The sequence below is a fragment of the Suncus etruscus genome, chromosome 16, assembly GCF_024139225.1.
Source record: "Suncus etruscus isolate mSunEtr1 chromosome 16, mSunEtr1.pri.cur, whole genome shotgun sequence".
NCBI classification, from domain to species: Eukaryota; Metazoa; Chordata; class Mammalia; order Eulipotyphla; family Soricidae; genus Suncus; species Suncus etruscus.
Genome location: NC_064863.1, coordinates 36,360,928 through 36,380,091, shown reverse-complemented (window position 1 = coordinate 36,380,091; position 19,164 = coordinate 36,360,928). Strand labels below are relative to the sequence as shown.

Sequence of the window (19,164 nt, the reverse complement as noted above, 5' to 3'; positions counted from 1 at the left end):
ACTATCCTATAGTTCTTTGCTTCTGTTTCCTTACAATTTACATTTCCAGTTAAAGATTTTACTCCTGGATTTTCTGTTATCATCCCATATTTCACTTACTCATTTATGTAATCAATACTTATTGTATGTCCATGATATGCTCAGTTCAGAGTGATGATCAAAATACCTATTTTCTCCAAGAGCAGATAGTTCAGTGGAACAAAAACAGAACAAGGACTCTGGGTTAACTCAGTGGTAAGGCACCTACCTCTAAGGAATGTGGCTGTGACTTCAATCCCAACATTACCCCACATGTGGAATATGATCTTAGATGAATTGCCCTATGTGGTCCCCAGAGTCACAATACAGGATGCAATATCCAGCTTGCCAAAATCAAGTTTATATAAACACTGCAACTAAAGTAGGCAAGTGCCACAACCAGATTTATGCAGGCCTGGTCATCACAACATTGATTATAGGAGTGAAAATAAATTGGTGAAACCATTTACCAAATGGTAAATGTGGATTTATCAAGAGTACAAAAACAGTAGCAAAAAATGTTAAATCCACCTTAATGTTTATTGCAGCATTGTTTACATTAGGTAAAATATAGAAATAAACAAACTGTTCTCTGATGGTTAACTGGAAAAAAAGAAGTGGAACGTGTATGCAATGGAATATAATTTAATTATAAAAAGCAAAAATCTAAAATTTTTCCACATACTACAAAATGAAAGGTACTTAAAATAAGTATGCAAGGTCAGAAGAAAAAATAGTATTAGAAAATTTCACTCATATATTTATATATGCAATAGAAGATATAAAACTAAACAGACCAAACAAAATAAAAAGGCATTGGACAATGACAACAGAACCAAGATTACTGAAGAGATTAGATTCAATGAGGTGAGTAGGGGACTTGAAAAAAAGACATGAAAATAAATGACTTATCAGAAAGATAATCTTTATGCTTAAACTAAGTTACTTCAATCCTCTGAAACTCAGAATTATCTGGAAACTTGGGGGGTGGGAAAGGCAAAATCCAAGGTTGGAAAGGCAGTACCTTGTTATCATGTTCCTTTCATTTCTCTGCTTCAATAACCTTCTTTAGTTTACCACTTCCCATCAAAGATAAAATAACAGAAAAAATATGAAATCTTGCTGGATCAGTCATAGCCAGAATTCTGCTCATTGTCACCCTTTGCAAATCCAGACATCTAAACTATATGTGAGTTGAGAAACAACTATAAAAAAGTTTTTTTCCAGTATCTGTTTTGGTTGTTTAGCAAATCAAAAAAGAGCTAAAGATAGAAGCTAAAAAATAATTTGGTTGGTAGTCACCAAGAACTAGAGAATTTCCTACTCTTTCCATTTTACTTGCCTTCTTTACCTTAGATAGTTCTAGTAAGAAGATAATGTCTTTCTAAGCAGGATTGTCAAAGACAATATTTCCCAACCTCTTCTGCCTATAATTCTCTTTGAACCTTGTTTCTTTCCTTTCTATAGCTATCCCCCCTGTTCTATGGGCTGACCCTCTAGCTTCATACTGTGATCCCATTAATATGATTATTCCTACCTATGACCCCTTTAAAATATCTTGGGCACTTCTCAGGGTACACATAGCCTCAAATGAGAAGTGCTGTCTATGGTCATGGACTAGCTGGTAGTGCTCCCTAAGCTGAGGAAGAAGGGATTTCATTGCATTGGAACCAGCATGTTTCTTCCAGAGGTACCTTCTCTTTTCTCTCTTCTCTCTTCTTTTCCCTGTTTCTCTCTCTCCCACTGCCCCTCATTTCTCTTTGAGATTTTTTTTTTTTAAATGCACTAAGTTAAAGGAGAAAAATAAAAGAACCATTAAGCATACTTTGGTCTGAATAAGTTAAATGCTCCAAATTCTTGGAGATTGAGTATAGTTGGGAATATTAAGGAAAAAGTTAAAGAAACCCATGGAAGAAGTGAAACCCCAAGCCAAAAATCAGATATTATTTACACAGAAGTACTTGCCCATTATGGGGCTGTCTACAGCACAGTCTTTTTATTTATTTATTTTTTTGTTAAAAAGGAAAATACTTTATTCACAATATTTATACATTTAATTATAGTTGGACTGGAGCTGTGTTCAAGCTTTTTCTTTATTGTCAAGACTTTTGCTTTAGAAATAAGTAGGCACAGACAGCCAAATAAGATCTCTGTGAGGCCTTTGGGAAACGACTCTTCATTGTCATCTGCCTTAAACTAAGTTCCATTACAAGGTTCAGCTGTGATTGTGCACCTGGGAATGGTATAAAAGGCACAATTTGCACAATTGTATTTAACACTACTGGGAAGGAATTAAAAGAAAATAAAAAATCCACCTAATGTTCATACCAATTTACTCAGATATGACAAAGAAATTGCAAGAAACTGACAATGTATACCTCTACACACATGGTCTGTGTGTGCACGCATTCATGTAGCAAAAAGAATCCTACATCTGAATCCTTTGACTCAGACATAAAATACAATAGAGCTAATGTACTTCCATTAAAACCAGTATAACCCAGAACAATGAATAATCTGGAACAATCTACCCTTGTGCCCTAGTGCCTGAAACTTGGTTGAAAGAAAAAAAATAAAATCAGGGGCTGGACAGGTGACTCAGCAACAGTCGGCATGCAGGGCAGATCGCTCTGCATTTAATGATATGCTGAAACTAGAGGATGCGCCACATAAGCCTGACATCGACGAAAGAAATGCACAGAATCCAGAGTCTTTAAATATAAAAGTCTGATACCAACTATAGCTAAAGTGTGAAAAAGTTTCACCGGGACCTTGAGAATGAATGGAGTTGGATAGACTGGTATGCCTGGAACCCAGAGTCTGTTTTATGCCAATAAACTTCTGGGGTGAGGCCTTTTTGTAATCAGGTCAAGGATTTTTTTTTCCATTTTCTCCATTTTTCTGGACCTATGCAAACATTGGTGATTGCCATTATCACACCTTTACTATATTTTTTTACTCTTATCCTTTAAGGAAAAAAATACAACTTACTGAACTTAAAAACAAATTACTGTAGTAAGAATGCCTGTCTCGAATACAGGCAGGGGGTGGGAAGGGGGAGGGGGTAATGTTGCACTGGTGAAGGGGGATGTTCTGGTTATTGACTGTAACCCAAATATGATCATGTTACTTAAATAAAAATATATTTAATAAAAAATATAAGAAAGAAAAAAATAGGAATGAAAATAAAGGTGTGTGTGTGGCAAAAAAAAAAAAATCAGGGGCTGGAGCTATAATATAATGGGTAGAGTTTGCCTTACATACAATATATCTGGGTTCAATCCCAGGTTCAATCCCCAGCATTTCATATGGACTCTTGAGCCTGCCAAGAGAGATTTCTGAGTGCAGAGCCAGGAATAATCCCTGAGCGCTGCCATGTATGACCCAAAAATAAAAAAACAAACAAAAAACAAAAAAACAAAAACAAGAAGGATTTGAAGAGCATAAAATAGATATTCAGGAAAAGGAATAAAAACTTGAACGGTTCCAAAAACAAACATTTCAGAAATCTAATGTGGAAAGGTTTGGTCAGAGGGTAAGAGTAGGAAGGCCAGTCAGGCTTTGGATATTACCACAGTACAGAAACAATCATCTTAAGAAACTCAAGATTCATCTCAAGACACCAGAGCTTTCATACAGTATAGACATGTTCAAACCCTGTATCTATCTTTAACTCACTGTGAATAAATTTCTCTGAACTCAGTTTTTCCTCTGAAAATTAGAAAGGACTTAAACTTATCTTTCAGGGCCAGGATAATTTAGCAAAGAGTAATTCTACTTTTCCATTAAAATGAAATATCATAGGTGATATATAAACATCTAATATCTGTCTATATAGTTAATATTCATAATTTAGACTAAAAGCAATATTATTTAAAATAAATGTTTATCATGAAACCAGCTTTTTTTCTGTTGCTAATTTCTTTTTTTCCTTTATTTAAACATCTTGATTACATATATATGATTGTGATTAGGTTTCAGTCATGTAAAGAACACCCCCTTCACTAGTGCAACATTCCCACCACCAATGTCCCAAATCTCCCTCCACCCCCCCCCACTCCCACCTGTACTCCAGACAGGCTTTCCAGTTCTCTCATTCATTCACATGATGATGGTAGTTCTCTCTGTAGTTATTTCTATAACTGCACTCACCACTCTTTGTGGTGAGCTTCATGAAGTGAGCTGGAAGTTCCAGCCCTCCTCTCATTGTCTCTGAGGATTGTTGCAAAAATGACTTTTATTTTTCTTAAAACCCATAGATGAGTGAGACTATTCTTCGTATCTTTCTCCCCCTCTGCCTTATTTCACTCAGCATGATAGATTCCCCCTCTGCCTTATTTCACTCAGCATGATAGATTCCATGTACATCCATGTATAGGAAAATTTCATGACTTCATCTCTCCTGACGGCTGCATAATCCATTGTGTATATGTACCACATTTTCTTTAGCCATTTGTCTGTTGAAGGGCATCTTGGTTGTTTCCAGAGCCTCGGATTCTGTCCTCAGCTGCTGTTACCCTACTGGGAGACCATCCCATTGAGGTTTTCAGTTGAGCTACCATGTTTTTCAGATCTGTTATTTCAGTTTGGAGTTTTCTGATTTCTGTCTTTGTGTTCTGTTCAGATAGATCTATGCTTTCTTTGAGTTCTACAAACATCTTCCATATTGCTATTTTAAGTTCCTTATCCAAGAGGTTAATCAGGTGGTAATCATGAATATCAGGAATAAATCAGGAATTTATTAGGTTGTCCGAGCTTTCGTCTTCATTCTCTGTGCATGGTGTTTGCCTGCGAGGTTTCCTCATTGTCACGCTTGTAGTGTGGGTTTTTCCTGCGTGTTGTGGTGGGGTTCATTGGTTAGAAAGAGTGCGTGGCCACAAAGCAAAGTGGCCGTGCTCTTCTCTGCTCTCTGCTCTCTAGATGACAGGTTTTTTTTTTGGGGGGGGGGTGCACTTCCTAGGCCTCTGAGTAGAGCTTCAAGTATTCAGGAAAGACAGACAAGCAAAGCAAAGAGTTCCCTTCAAGTCTTCAGGGTCATCCAAGGCACAGCAGGAGGGCGGAGTCAGCCAAGAACTCTCTGTAGTATGCAGGATTGCCTGCAGGAATGCTGATGAAATCCAGTCTCAGGCGGCTGGAAGCACTATGGTGCAAGATGGCTTCTGCACCCTTCTGATACCCATCAGAAACCAGCAGGAATCAGTGTGTGTACGTCCTGAGCCATCTCTGAAGCAGGCAGGATCACCGGCAGAAACGCTGATGAAATCCAGTCTCAGGCAGCTGGAAACAGCCTGACCCAAGATGGCTTCTGCACCCTTCTGACTCCTGGCAGAAACCAGCAGGAATCAGTGTGTATACGTCCCAACCCACCTCTTAAGCAGGCAGGATCACCGGCAGGAACGCAGATGAAATCTAGTCTCAGGCAGCTCTGAAGCAGGCAGGATCACTGGCAGGAACGCTGATAAAATCCAGTCAATGTTTTCATTCTTCAAAGGCCACTGTAGGGGGTCATGCTAAGTAAAATCAGTCAGAAGGTGAAAGACATTTATTGGATGATCTCTCCAATTTATTTGATCTAAAGAAGCAAAGCAAAGGAACAGACAAGGCAGACAAATATACACCCATGGACCTAAAGGCAAAGATGTGGTTAGTAGAAGAGGAAGAGGGAGAAAGAATTAAGTTGGGAATCAAACATTGGGAAGGGATTCAGTGAACTGTTGTGGGAGATATTGGTACTTTGGTGCTAATAGTGATGTGCTAATATATAACTTTGAGAGATATAAGCCTATATTTCTAAAACATAGACAGTCATGGAAAGAAAATTTATCTTACTTTGAAATTAAAAAAAATAATAGGTCCAGAGAGATAGTACAGGGGTTAAGGCACATGCATATTACATAGCTGAACCTGGTTGATTTCTTGGTCCACTGAAAACCATCACTGAATGTAGCCTTAGAACCTCCCTAGTCCCCCAGCCTAGCACCAATGGACTGGCTTGTATAAACTCTGACACAATCCAGCCTGAGTAGCCTTGAAGACTTAGGGCTCTTGCGTTGAACCTCTGATTTGGTTGACCAAGAGTCACCAGGTTGGCCTTGGTCTCCAGAGTTCTCCTTAGAAAATCTCCCCCCAATTTTTTTTAATTCAGAGAAAAAAGAGCAGAGCTTTATATACTGTCTAACAAGTTAAGAAAAACAAATGTGTTTCTACACAGAAAAAAAATAATAAATGTATCTCTCCATAGAGACTTAAACTGATTGGAATATTATTCATAATAGCTAAAATGTGGAAATAACTTAAATATTTACCAGCTGTTAAACAAGTAAGTGGTATCTCCACACATGAACTATTATTATTTCATTATAAAAATGAATGAAGTACTGATAAGTATTATAACCTGGAAGATATTATTACAAGTTAGAAAACCAGATGGGTCAGACTATATACTTTACAATAAACATAAAAATTTCCAAAATGAAAAATATAATTAGAAAGCACATAACCTTAGGGCTAGCTGGAAAGGGGATAGGAAGTGATTAAGTTGGCACAAAGAAATTTTTTGTTTGTTTAGGGGAGATCACACCTGGTATTATTCAGTTGCTAAGTACTCTTAATTTTGTGCTCCTAGCAGTGCTAGTGGACTATGTGGTGTCAAGGAGCAAACCTTGGTCTCCTACATGAAAAATGTACTCAGCTTGTTGGACCATCTCTCCTGACTTCAAGGGAAACCTTAAAAGTGAAAGTTCTGAACATGGGTTATGGCAATGGTTACATAACTCCATAAGTGCACAAAGAGGCATTGCAATATTTACTCATAATGAGTGGGGTTTGTGGTATGTAAAACGCACTTCAATAAACTGAAAAGTATGAAAAATACAAGGAGGAATTGAAACTCACACAGAGATAATAAACTTTAAAAATGTTCTGTAACCAGACAGAAATGCTTTTGTCATTGTGTCATCTGCACAGGGGAAAAAGCCTGACTCCCTGTCTCAAGCGAGTCCTTGGTTTTTCACTGTGTGGGGCCAAGGAAGGGGGCAATTTTGCAACTCAGGGGGCTTGTATACTGTTTCACCTCCACTAACTACTTCCTGGTGAAGTCTGACAAGTGATAAAATCCTGGAACAATCACTGTGGGAGAGCCTAAAGGACCCTTCTTGTGCAAACTTCTCATTTAATAGGAGTTGGAACAGAGACACAGTCACCCACATAGCCCTGACTTGCTCAGGACACCAGATCTCGTGAGTGGTTTGAATGGAATCTATCTATCTATCTATCTATCTATCTATCTATCTATCTATCTATCTATCTATCATCTATCTATCTATCTATCTATCTATCTATCTATCTATCATCTATCTATCATCTATCTATTTATTTATCTATCATCTATCTATCTATCTATCTATCATCTATCTATCTATCTATCTATCATCTATCTATCTATCATCTATCTATCTATCTATCAATCTATCATCTATCTATCTATCTATCTATCTATCTATCTATCTATCTATCTATCTATCTATCTATCTATCTATCATCTATCTATCTATCTATCTATCAATCTATCATCTATCTATCTATCTATCATCTATCTATCTATCTATCTATCTATCATCTATCTATCTATCTATCTATCATCTATCTATCTATCTATCTATCTATCAATCAATCAATCTATCATCTATCTATCTATCTATCTATCAATCTATCATCTATCTATCTATCTATCATCTATCTATCTATCTATCTATCTATCTATCTATCTATCTATCTATCAATCTATCAATCTATCATCTATCTATCTATCTATCTATCATCTATCTATCTATCTATCTATCTATCTATCAATCTATCATCTATCTATCTATCTATCTATCTAATCTCGATCTACCTATCATCTATCTATCCCAGTGATGCTCAGTCCAGAGACTTTTACTGGATTGTCTATCCCATCTCTTAACCTCTTTCTGCTACATTTATCTCATCTGCATAATGGTGCCAATCGTATCTCCCCTGCTAATTCCATAGGACATGTGTATGTTGAAAAAGATCAATGATGTGGAGATGATTTCAAAAAGCAGAAGGTCACTGGTCCTCTGAGCACTGCCAAGATGCTGATGCCTGGACACAGAGTCAACAGTGACATTGTTTGGTGTGGCCCCAAACTAAACCAAAACAAAACAAAACAAAAAGTAGAAAGACAGTTCAGGGAGCTGGCTTAATTGATGAGTTCTACAGCAGGAGACTTGGGATTGATGGTCCCCTTAGCACCAGTTAGAGTAGCTCCCAAACACCAGGAAAAGACCACAAAACAAATGAGCAACAACAAAAAGCCCATAAAAGCAGAAAAAAAAAGAAACCCTCTACTAATACAAAGTGCTGTTGTCATCGTGCTAGTAAGTCAATTGAATGTGAATCTAGCTCAGAATTCAAGCCTCTGTATGTGCATTTTCAGGAAGAGCTTTTCTCCATCCTCATGGGAACAAGAATCTCATCCCCAGCCTCTGAGGGGTGGGAAAGGGGTGGGAATCATGGATAACTTCTTTCCATTTTTGAGAACATTCTTTCATTCCAAAGCATCATTTTCTTCCTGCTGTCCATCCATGATATTTTAATAAATTTTATAACAGTGAAATTTAGTCATACACATGCAATTAGAATTTCTAAGTAATGAGTATAAAAAGGTGGATTTGGTTTTGCTATCTATAACCTAAAACTTAAGTATTTTACCCTCTTGGCTCCCCTCTTTGAAAACTTATTCATCCCTGTTGGGATAACCATAAAGAGTCCTATGTATCTAATAACACCTGGAAATCCCCAAGTCTGAAGAGTTAGTGTATTTTTGGAGTGTATTAATCTCTGCTGAAGGGATTCCCCTCACATTTATCCACCTTCACTGAGCCTCCTACCACCCAAGGGGGTGTGGAACTCCCTAAGAACCCTCCACAAAATGAGAGCCCCACAAGTCAGCCATGCCGGCTGGCCCCAAGAAAACACCAGGTGCAGGAGCCAGCACAGAATGTGATCTGGGAAAACACTTATAAATCAAGCTGGTCCCTGGGAGTCAAAGTACATGTTAGCAAAAAATAACAACAAAACGGCTGCGAAATATTAAATCAGACCAAACCAACAGCAAACTAATTATGATCACCACTATAGAAACCTAAGTGAGACCTAAATGATAGGAGAAACTTTCTGACCTCCCACATCCGGATACGTTTTTATATATTCTGAAGATTAGCCGTTTAACTGTAATATATGTTGCAAATGTTTTCCACAGTTGGTTTATGACTTTGTGGTGATTTTTAAAATTTCCCATGCAAATATATTTTATTTTTAGACATTCTGAAGATCAGTCTTTTCTTGCACCTGGCTTTTGAGTTGTGTTTAAAAAGTTTCCCCTCACAACAGCATTGTAGAGAAAGTCACCATTATTTTCTCCTCCCCACATTTATTCTAGTAAATAGATATCTAGTGATCTGTACACAACTTAAAAGTTGATATTTTCCTCAGAGGTTGAAGATAATACCTTTATCCCAAACTAAATTGCCACCTATTTGGGGTTCTATTTTCTCATGATCTTCATTGTATGTCTGAATTGCATATATATCTACACACTCTATAGTTATGTTAGACATCTTTCTCCAACTCTTCTACAAGTTTTATTTTTCTGTCTGAACCATAGCATTATTGACTTTTTTTTTTAATTTGGGTCACACCCAATGACGCTCAGGGGTTACTTCTGGCTATGTGTTCAGAAATTGCTTCTGGCTTGGAGGACTATATGGGACAGCAGGGAATAGAACTTAGGTGTAACCTAGGTTAGCAGCATGCAAGGCAAACGCTCTACTGCTGCGCCACTGCTTCAGCTCCTTATTGCATTTTTGTTGGGATTTATTCATCCTCTTCCCCCCATCATATCCAGTTACTTTTTGAAATCAAACTGATCTAGGTTGTTAGTTTTTGGTTTGAAATCCAAGAAACACTATTCTTTTCCACTCTTATTTTGGTTGCCTTGAGGTCTAGGTCACCATGTTCTTGGGCATGACATGAGAGTGTATGTTCTGACCACATTAAGAAAAAGAGAAACTGTACTAGTAGGTCTAAAGTCTAAAACAAGATGACAGAAGACATAAGACAGTGGTGAATAGGGTTTCAGGTCTTGGGGGGGGATCACATCTGTCTAAGGGTAGAGATAAGAAGTTCCAGGATTCTCACATATTTAAAAATCTGAAATTAAATTGAACTGCTCTGCTTTTCATAGTCAAGTAAACTCTATCAATCTTTGTGACATCTTAGACAACCTTCTAAATCCTCTTTCCTCTTCTTGGTCTGATATGATGCAGTAATCTTTTGAGTAATAGAACTGAGTGTATAAATCCCTTCTATAAATTTTTCTTCTTTAATATTCTCCTAATACTTTAATGATCCTAACTCCATGTGGAATCTCAAATAGATCGTTGCACCTCCAAGGCTCTCTGAAATAGCAGATTTAAGGCTGGCCTTATGAATTGTGGCACACCACTCAAATTGAACACTTCTGTCAACTTTTAGGCTCGGATTTCTGTCTAGTTTTCTCAACTGGTTTGTCAAACTAGTTTGTCTCAACTAGTTTCTCAAACTAATTTATCTAATTTTTCTCTAGGTAGTTAGCCCAGCATACTGTGGAATATAAAATTAAAAACTAAATATATTTCCAGACCAACCAGCTCTTCTTGTCTCTTAGTGTCTCTTTTCCAAAAGTACATTTAGACCCAAAGATGACTGATCTGGAAATATAGAGAGGCCATAGGAACCAAAGTTGAGAAAACAGTTGGAGATGATTAGCCTTTGGCAAAAATAAGAAGCCCCTGTTTGGCCCTTTACCTGTAACATCACTTTCTCTACTGGTTTCACTATGTAATTCCTAAACTTTTTTCAATCAAGTCTGCCACTTTTGATACATCATCTTTCATGTTATCCCTACTACCTGTCAAAGCCTCAATTGCTCCCTTGTCTGCTTTCCCATTACATTTTAAGTATGTTTCTATTATCCCTTTATTCATATTTTATTATCATTCTCTCATTTCTTGCTTATAGCTTTGACTGCCAACTGAGCTTCAGATTCTTGGAAAACTACACTGCTTCATTTATATCAGTCATCTGAGTATCTACCAACTTAATTGAATTAAATTGATCAGAAGAAATAGTTGAATCTTGCCTGCATATCTTTTTAGATCATTTTATCATAGCCTAAGAAGAAAACATTTTTGAGAGAGAGAGAGAGAGAGACAGAGAGACAGAGAGACAGAGAGAGAGAGCGCTACACTCAGCAGTGCTCAGGGATTTTTTTTGGTTTTTGGGCCAAACCCAAAAACAGTGCTCAGGGGTTACTCCTAGCTATGCGCTCAGAAGTTGCTCCTGGCTTGGGGGACCATATGGGACGCCAGGGGATCGAACTGCGGTCCATCCTAGGCTAGCTCTGGTAAGGCAGACACCTTACCTCTAGTGCCACCACGCCTGCCCCAGGGATTATTCCCCCCCCCCCCCCGGTTGGTTTCTGGGTTTTTTTTTTTTTTCAAATTTTTTAAATTTTTCACAGCATTATTTATGGTACATAGTGACAACAAATGAGGGGCACTCCCACCTTAGTGCTGTCCTCCCTCCACCCCTGTGTCCAGCATGCATCTCATATCTCCCTCCCTTTCCCCCCAGCATACTAGTGCAACTGGTCTCCATTTTATAGCTTGTTGTAGATTGTCTATTCTGTTGTCATTTGCGATAAAAAAGATAAGAAGAAAAAAGAAAACAGAAAGAAAAGAGAAAAAAAGGAAGAGAGAAAAAATTGGCTGCAACTACCAAAAAAAGAGAAAAAGAAGAAGAAAAAATGCACCCAGCTAATGAGAAAAGAAAAATAATCACCAAATAATAATCATAGGAGTGAAAAGGGAAGAGAAAAGTGGAGGAAATAAGGAAAATAAAGTCAAAAACTAACAAATCAAAACAAAACAAGAAAAAGAAGGGGTGCTGCAGTGGTAGGGTTTGGCGTTCCCTCCACTTTTTTTTTTTTTTTTTTTTTTTGCATAGGCACAGTAAGCATTGGGGGAGAATGGGAATTTCCGTGGCCTAGGAGATTCAGGGCTTCTCCATCTTTGAAGTATACCATCATGGGATCAACCCTTGTCTCCATAGATGTTCATTACCTCATCCCAAGGGCTTTGTATGTGGTGCCAGGAAACTTTCCTCTCAGTTGTGGGTGAGACAATGAGGCCACTGTATCCAGTGTTCTTGACATTTGTACAGGTCCTAGGACAGGGTCTTGGTTAGAGTCTTTACAGTTCTAAAGGTTCTGTTCCACCATTGTTCTGTACAGTCTTCTGTATCCGATGCTCCCTGTTTTCATTCAGTCCCCAAGCCGAAGTATGGCAACTCGGGCCCTGGGGGGCGGGTGGAGGAGGGAAACCCCTCCCCTTCAATTTTCTTTCTTTTTTTATTTTTTTACAATTATCTTTATGTAAACACCGTGATTACAAATATGATTATAGTTGTATGATTACAGTTATGTAAAGAACACCCCCTTCACCAGTGCAACATTCCCACCATCAATTGCCCAGATCTCCCTCCTCCCCACCCCACCACACCTGTACTCAAGACAGGCTTTCTACAACCCTCATTCATTCATGTTGTTATGATAGTTTTCAGTGTAGTCATCTCTCCAACTGCACTCATCACTCTATATGATGAGCTTCATGTCATTAGCTGCAGCTACCAGCTCTCATCTCTCTTGTCTCGGAGATACTGTTAAAAATGTCTTTCATTTTTCTTAAAACCCATAGATGAGTGAAACATTCTGTGTCTTTCTCTCTCCCTCTGACTTACTTCACTCAGCATAATAGATTCCATGTACATCCATGTATAGGAAAATTTCATGACTTCATCTCTCCTGACGGCTGCATAGTATTCCATTGTGTATATGTAACACAGTTTCTTTAGCAACTCATCTGTTGAAGGACATCTTGGTTGTTTCCAGAGTCTGGCTATTGTAAATAGCATGCAATGAATATAGGTGTAAGGAAGGGATTTTTGTATTGCATTTTTGTGTTCCTTGGATATATTCCTAGGAGTGGTATAGCTGGGTTGCATGGAAGCTCAATTTCCAGTTTGTGAAGGAATTTCCATATCGCTTTCCATAAAGGTTGTACTAGATGGCATTCCCACCAGCAGTGAAAAAGAGTTCCTTTCTCTCCACATCCTCGCCAGCACTGCTTGTTTTCCTTTTTTGTGATCTGTGCCAATATCAGTGGTATGAGATGGTACCTCATAGTAGTTTTGATTTGCATCTCCCTGACGATTAGTGATGTTGAGCATCTTTTCATGTGCCTTTTGGCCATTTGCCTTTCTTCTTTTTCAAAGTGTCTGTTCATTTCTTCTCCCCATTTTTTGATGGGGTTAGAATTTTTTTCTTGTATAGTTCTGTCAGTACCTTGTAAATTTTGGATATTAGTCCTTTATCTGATGAGTAATGGGTGAATAATTTCTCCCACTCAGTGGGTGGCCTTTGCATTCTGGGCACTATCTCCTTTGAGATGCAGAAGCTTCTCAGCTTAATATAGTCCCATCTGTTTATCTCTGCTTCCACTTGTTTGGAAAGTGCTGTCTCCTCCTTAAAGATGACTTTAGTCTCAATGTCCTGAAATGTTTCACCTACATGTTGTTCTATATACCTTATAGTTTCAGATCTGATATCAAAGTCTTTAATCCATTTGGATTTTACCTTTGTACATGGTGTTAGCTGTGGGTCTGAGTTCGCTTTTTTTGCAAGTGGCTAACCAGTTGTTCCAACACCACATGTTGAATAGGCTTTCCTTGCTCCATTTAGGATTTCTTGCTCCTTTATCAAAAACTAGGTGGTTATATGTCTGAGGAACTTTCTCTGAGTACTCGAGCCTATTCCACTGATCTGAGGGTCTGTCTTTATTCCAATACCATGCTATTTTTATAACTATTGCTTTGTAATACAGCTTAAAAGTAGGGAAAGTAATGCCTCCCATATTCCTTTTCCCAAGGAGTGCTTTAGCTATTTTATTTAGCTAGTTTATTGTTCCAAATGAATTTTAAAAGTGTTTGATCCACTTCTTTGAAGGATGTCATGGGTATCTTTAGAGGAATCGTGTTAAATCTGTACAATGCTTTTGGAAGTATTGCCATTTTAATGATGTTGATCCTGCCAATCCATGAGCAAGGTATGCGTTTCCATTTCCGCGTGTCCTCTCTTATTTCTTGGAGCAGTGTTTTATAGTTTTCTTTGTATATATCCTTCACATCTTTAGTCAGGTTGACTCCAAGATATTTGAGTTTGTGTGGCACTAATGTGAATGGGATTGTTCTCTTAATGTCCATTTCTTCCCTATCATTATTAGTGTATAAAAAGGCCATTGATTTTTGTGTGTTAATTTTGTAGCCTGCCACTTTGCTATATGAATCTATTATTTCTAGAAGCTTTTTGGTAGAGTATTTAGGGTTTTTAAGTAGAGTATCATGTCATCTGCAAACAGGGAAAGCTTGACTTCTTCCTTTCCTATCTGGATTCTCTTGATATCTTTTTCTTTTCTTTTCTTTTCTTTTTTTTGTTTTGTTTTTTTTTTGTTTTTGTTTTTGTTTTTGGGCCACACCCGGCGGTGCTCAGGGGTTACTCCTGGCTATCTACTCAGAAATAGCTCCTGGCAGGCACGGGGACCATATGGGACACCGGGATTTAAACCAAACACCTTTGGTCTTGGATCAGCTGCTTGCAAGGCAAACGCCGCTGTGCTATCTCTCCGGGCCCTGATATCTTTTTCTTGCCTAATCGCTATAGCAAGTGGTGAGAGAGGACAGCCTTGTCTTGTACCAGAATTTAGAGGGAAGGCTTTTTTAGTTTTTCTCCATTGAGGATAATATTTGCCACTGGCTTGTGGTAGATGGCCTTAACTATATTGAGAAAGGTTCCTTTTATTCCTATTTTGCTGAGAGTTTTCATCAAGAATGGGTGTTGAACCTTATCAAATGCTTTCTCTGCGTCTATTGATATGACCATGTGATTTTTATTTTTCTTGTTGTTGATGTTGTGTATTATGTTGATAGATTTACGGATGTTAAATCAGCCTTGCATTCCTGGGATGAAACCTACTTGATCAAAGTGAATGATCTTCTTGATGAGGCACTGAATCCTGTTCGCCAGGATTTTGTTGAGTATCTTTGCATCTGTGTTCATCAGGGATATTGGTCTGTAATTTTCTATTTTGGCAGCATCTCTATCTCGTTTTGGTATTAAGGTGATGTTGGCTTCATAAAAGCTATTTGGAAGTGCTCCTTTTTTTTTTTTTTTTTTTTTGATTTCATAAAAGAGCCTGGACAGGATTGGTAGTAGTTCCTCTTGAAAGGTTTGAATCTATCAGGGCCTGGGCTTTTGTTTTTGGGCAAATTTATGATTACAGTTTTAATTTACTCAATAGTGATGGGGGTGTTTATATATGCTACATCTTCTTTATTAAATTGTGGAAGGTTATATGAGTTCAAAAATTTATCCATTTCATCCAGGTTCTCATATTTAGTGGCGTAGAGTTTCTCAAAGTATTCTCTGAATACCCTTTGAATCTCTGCAGTATCTGTAGTTATCTCCCCCTTTTCATTTCTAATACACGTTATCAAGTTTCTCTCTCTCTTTTGCTCTGTGAGTTTTGCCAATAGTCTATCAATCTTGTTTATTTTTTCAAAGAACCAACTTCTGCTTTCGTTGATCTTTCGGATTGTTTTTTGGGTTTTCATTTCATTGATTTCTGCTCTCAGCTTTGTCATTTCTTTCTGTCTCCCTATTTTTGGTTTCTTTTGTTGATCATTTTCTAATTCTATAAGCTGTATCATTATGCTATTCATGTATGCTCCTTCTTCCTTCCTGATGTGTGCTTGCAAAGCTATAAATTTTCCTCTCAGTACTGCTTTTGTTGTATTCCATAGGTTCTGGTAGTTTGTGTTTTCATTGTCATTTGTTTCCAGGAAATTTTTGATTTCTTCTTTGATTTCATCTTGGACCCACTGGTTGTTCAGTAGTAGACTGTTAATTACCTGGTGTTATTTTTTTTTTCTGTGTCCATTTGTAGTTCACATCTAACTTCAGAGCCTTGTGGTCAGCAAAGGTAGCCTGCAAAATTTCTATCTTCTTGATTTTATGGAGGTATGTTTTATGTGCCAGCACGTGGTCTATCCTGGAGAATGACCCATGTACATTGGAAAAGAATGTGTATTCAGGTTTCTGAGGATGGAGTGTCCTATATATATCTACTAGGCCTCTTTCTTCCATTTCTCTTTTCAGGTCTAGTATATTTTTTGTTGGGTTTCCATTTGGTTGACCTATCAAGTGTTGACAAGCATGTGTTGAGGTCTCCACAATTATTGTGTTATTATTGATATCCTTCTTCATATTTGTCAACAATTGTATTAAATACTTTGCTGGTCCCTCATTGGGTGTGTATATGTTTAGGAGAATGAATTCTTCCTGCTGTACAAATCCCTTGATTAGTATATAATATCCATCTTTAACCCTTACAACTTTTCTGAGTATAAAGTTTGTGTCATCTGATATTAGTATGGACACCCCTGCATTTTTTTTTATTTAAATCCGTTTTATTTAAGAATTTCCAACATTGACAACTCTTATAAAAAGCCTCCAAGCACAGGACACAGAACTGCAGCAAACAGCATTCTTAAGGGTCGCTACAGACATTAGAACTTCCACCCTTGCGGGAGACCCCCGCGCTCCCCGGCGGGCAGGCTCTGCGGCCAAGTACTCTGTGAAACACACAAGCTCAGTCCGATCCTCAGCCCACAGCTCCAGTCCACATGACCACACTTGCAGATGAGGAACAGAGGAGAACACACACCACACAGCATTCACAGCAGTTGACAGGAGGGCAGGGGAGGTACAAGTATCGTTTCACTGAACACATTCAGCTACCACTGGTTACCTAGGAATAGAACTCACTTAAAAGTCTTCCAACAGATGCGGATGTCCTTTGAATGTGAAAAATTAAAAAAACAAAAACAAAAACCAAAAAAGAAAAAACACTCCTGCGTGATCTGCTCTCATTGTGCTCCGCACACTCTCGCACCAAAGCCATGGTTGAGAGACACATCTCGCCCAGTTAAAAATCTCCATTATGCACCACCAAGTCTCTGCACACTCACTCGCCTGTTCTCGCTCATACTAGCCTTTCATGCCTCAGCACCACCAGCAAGCCCACACAAGGTCTCCAAAGTTCAGACAGCCTTCTGGTTCCATAGCACAGCCTTGCGTTCACAGCGTTGAGAGACTCCATGAAATAAAGAGTAGCGGATAAAAACGGGGCACCCACCGTCAGAGACGAGGACTGGCAGCGCGGTGGCTAGGTCTTGAGGGAGAAAGCATGTGGACAGTGTTCTACGGCAGAATAGTTAGCACTACTTTCAGTAAGTGCTTCTTCCAGAAACATTTGAAATGAGATGAACTGCAGAGATTAAATGAAGGCTTCATATGGTACTTTCGTACATGAGGGGAGACAAGTTAAACACAGAAACAGAAATGAACCCAGGTATCGGGACACCATGATCTCCAGAGGAGAACCCCCCTCCCCCGGGAGAGAAATCCGTATGGTGGGGTTCAAAGGAAAACCGAGGAAGGACAGAGTTCTAGGCAATGGTCTCCATTTGAACATGCAAAGAATTCACGTGACAAGTCCAGGGAGTAAAACCTCACAGGAGAAACCTTTTGATAGCCACTGTAGTGTGTCGGTTTACCAATCAGGAAAACAGCAGTTCACTTGCAAACATTCAATAGTTCAACCCTTTGTGTAACAAAACTTATAAAATTCCTTTAAGCTCTTCCTCTTTTTCTAAAGAAAAATGTCAAAAATACTGCTGAATATACTTCACACTGAACAAACCAATTTTGAAAATTCTTAGTACATATGTATTTTACAATATACTTACCAGGAGTTTAGAAAAATCGGAGTTCCCACCAGTCTAGTGCATCTAACTAGCCAGCCACCCCCCGTCCCCCGCCTACATGCCCCAGCCCGAAGACTTGGAGTCCATGCTGGAGCCGAAGCCTCCGTTAAAGCCACTGCCAGACCCCGCATTGGACGCCGACCCCCAGCCGATGGCTGTGCCTGAGTTCGAGCCACTGTAGGAGTTATTCCCCGACCCAAAGGCCTGGTTCGGCTCCCTCTGCATGTTGCCCTGGCCCTGGTTGTTGCCCACCGGCCCGACTGGTTCTGCTGACTGGCTAACATGCCCATCATGCCCCAACTGCTCTGCAGTGCTGCCTGTGCGGTGGCCATCATGGCGGGATTGATGCTGAAGGCACCAAAGTTCATCCCGCCACCCATGTGACTGCCCTGGTTGTTCCCGAGCCCCGCACCGCCCCCCACCCACCCCGGCTGTTTCCAAAGCCACCCTGATTCCCAAATCCACCTGGACTCCCACCAAATCTTCCACTTCTCTCTAACTGCCTACTGCTATTGTGCTTAGGCTCTGCATTGGATATGTGGACGCTGATTCCTTTAATGATCAAGTCCTCTCCACACAGAGACTGGGCCACCTGATCATCCGCAAAGGTGACAAAGGCAAAGGCCCGGAAGGGCTTGCACCCCTGCACTTTTAAGGGTGTTGTTTGCTTGAATTATTTTCCTCCAGCCTTTGATTTAGAGTCTATGTTTGTTCTGACTATTCAGGTGTGTTTCTTGTAGGCAGCAGAAGGTTGGCTTCAGTTTTTTGATCCATTTTGCCACTCTGTGCCTCTTAACGGGTGCATTTAGTCCATTGACATTGAGGGAAATAATTGTCATGGGATTTATTGCCATCTTTGTGTAGAAGTTTGGTGTGCTTTTTGTTCTGTCTTGTCTTTAGAATAGATCTTTCAGTTTTTCTTTTAAGGCTGGTTTTGAGTCTGTAAAGTTTTTGAGCTGTTGTTTATCTGTGAAGCCATGCATACTTCCTTCAAACCTGAAAGTGAGTTTTGCTGGGTGCAGTATTCTTGGCGAAGCATTTATTTCATTGAGTTTTGTCACTATATCCCACCACTGCCTTCTGGCCTTGAGTGTTTCTGGTGACAGGTCTGCTGTAAATTTCAAGGATGCTCCCTGGAATGTA

At 39.0% G+C, this 19,164-nt stretch overlaps 1 long non-coding RNA gene across 1 annotated transcript; it reads right to left on the bottom strand.

The window, feature by feature from the left end:
* Positions 1–16,640: 16,640 nt before the first annotated feature.
* Positions 16,641–18,408, bottom strand: LOC126032526 (uncharacterized). Its single transcript, XR_007503877.1, has 2 exons — positions 17,391–18,408; positions 16,641–17,049 (listed from the first exon to the last, which is right to left on the bottom strand). It is a non-coding gene; the product is annotated as an uncharacterized LOC126032526 (long non-coding RNA).
* Between the last annotated feature and the right edge of the window lie 756 nt (positions 18,409–19,164).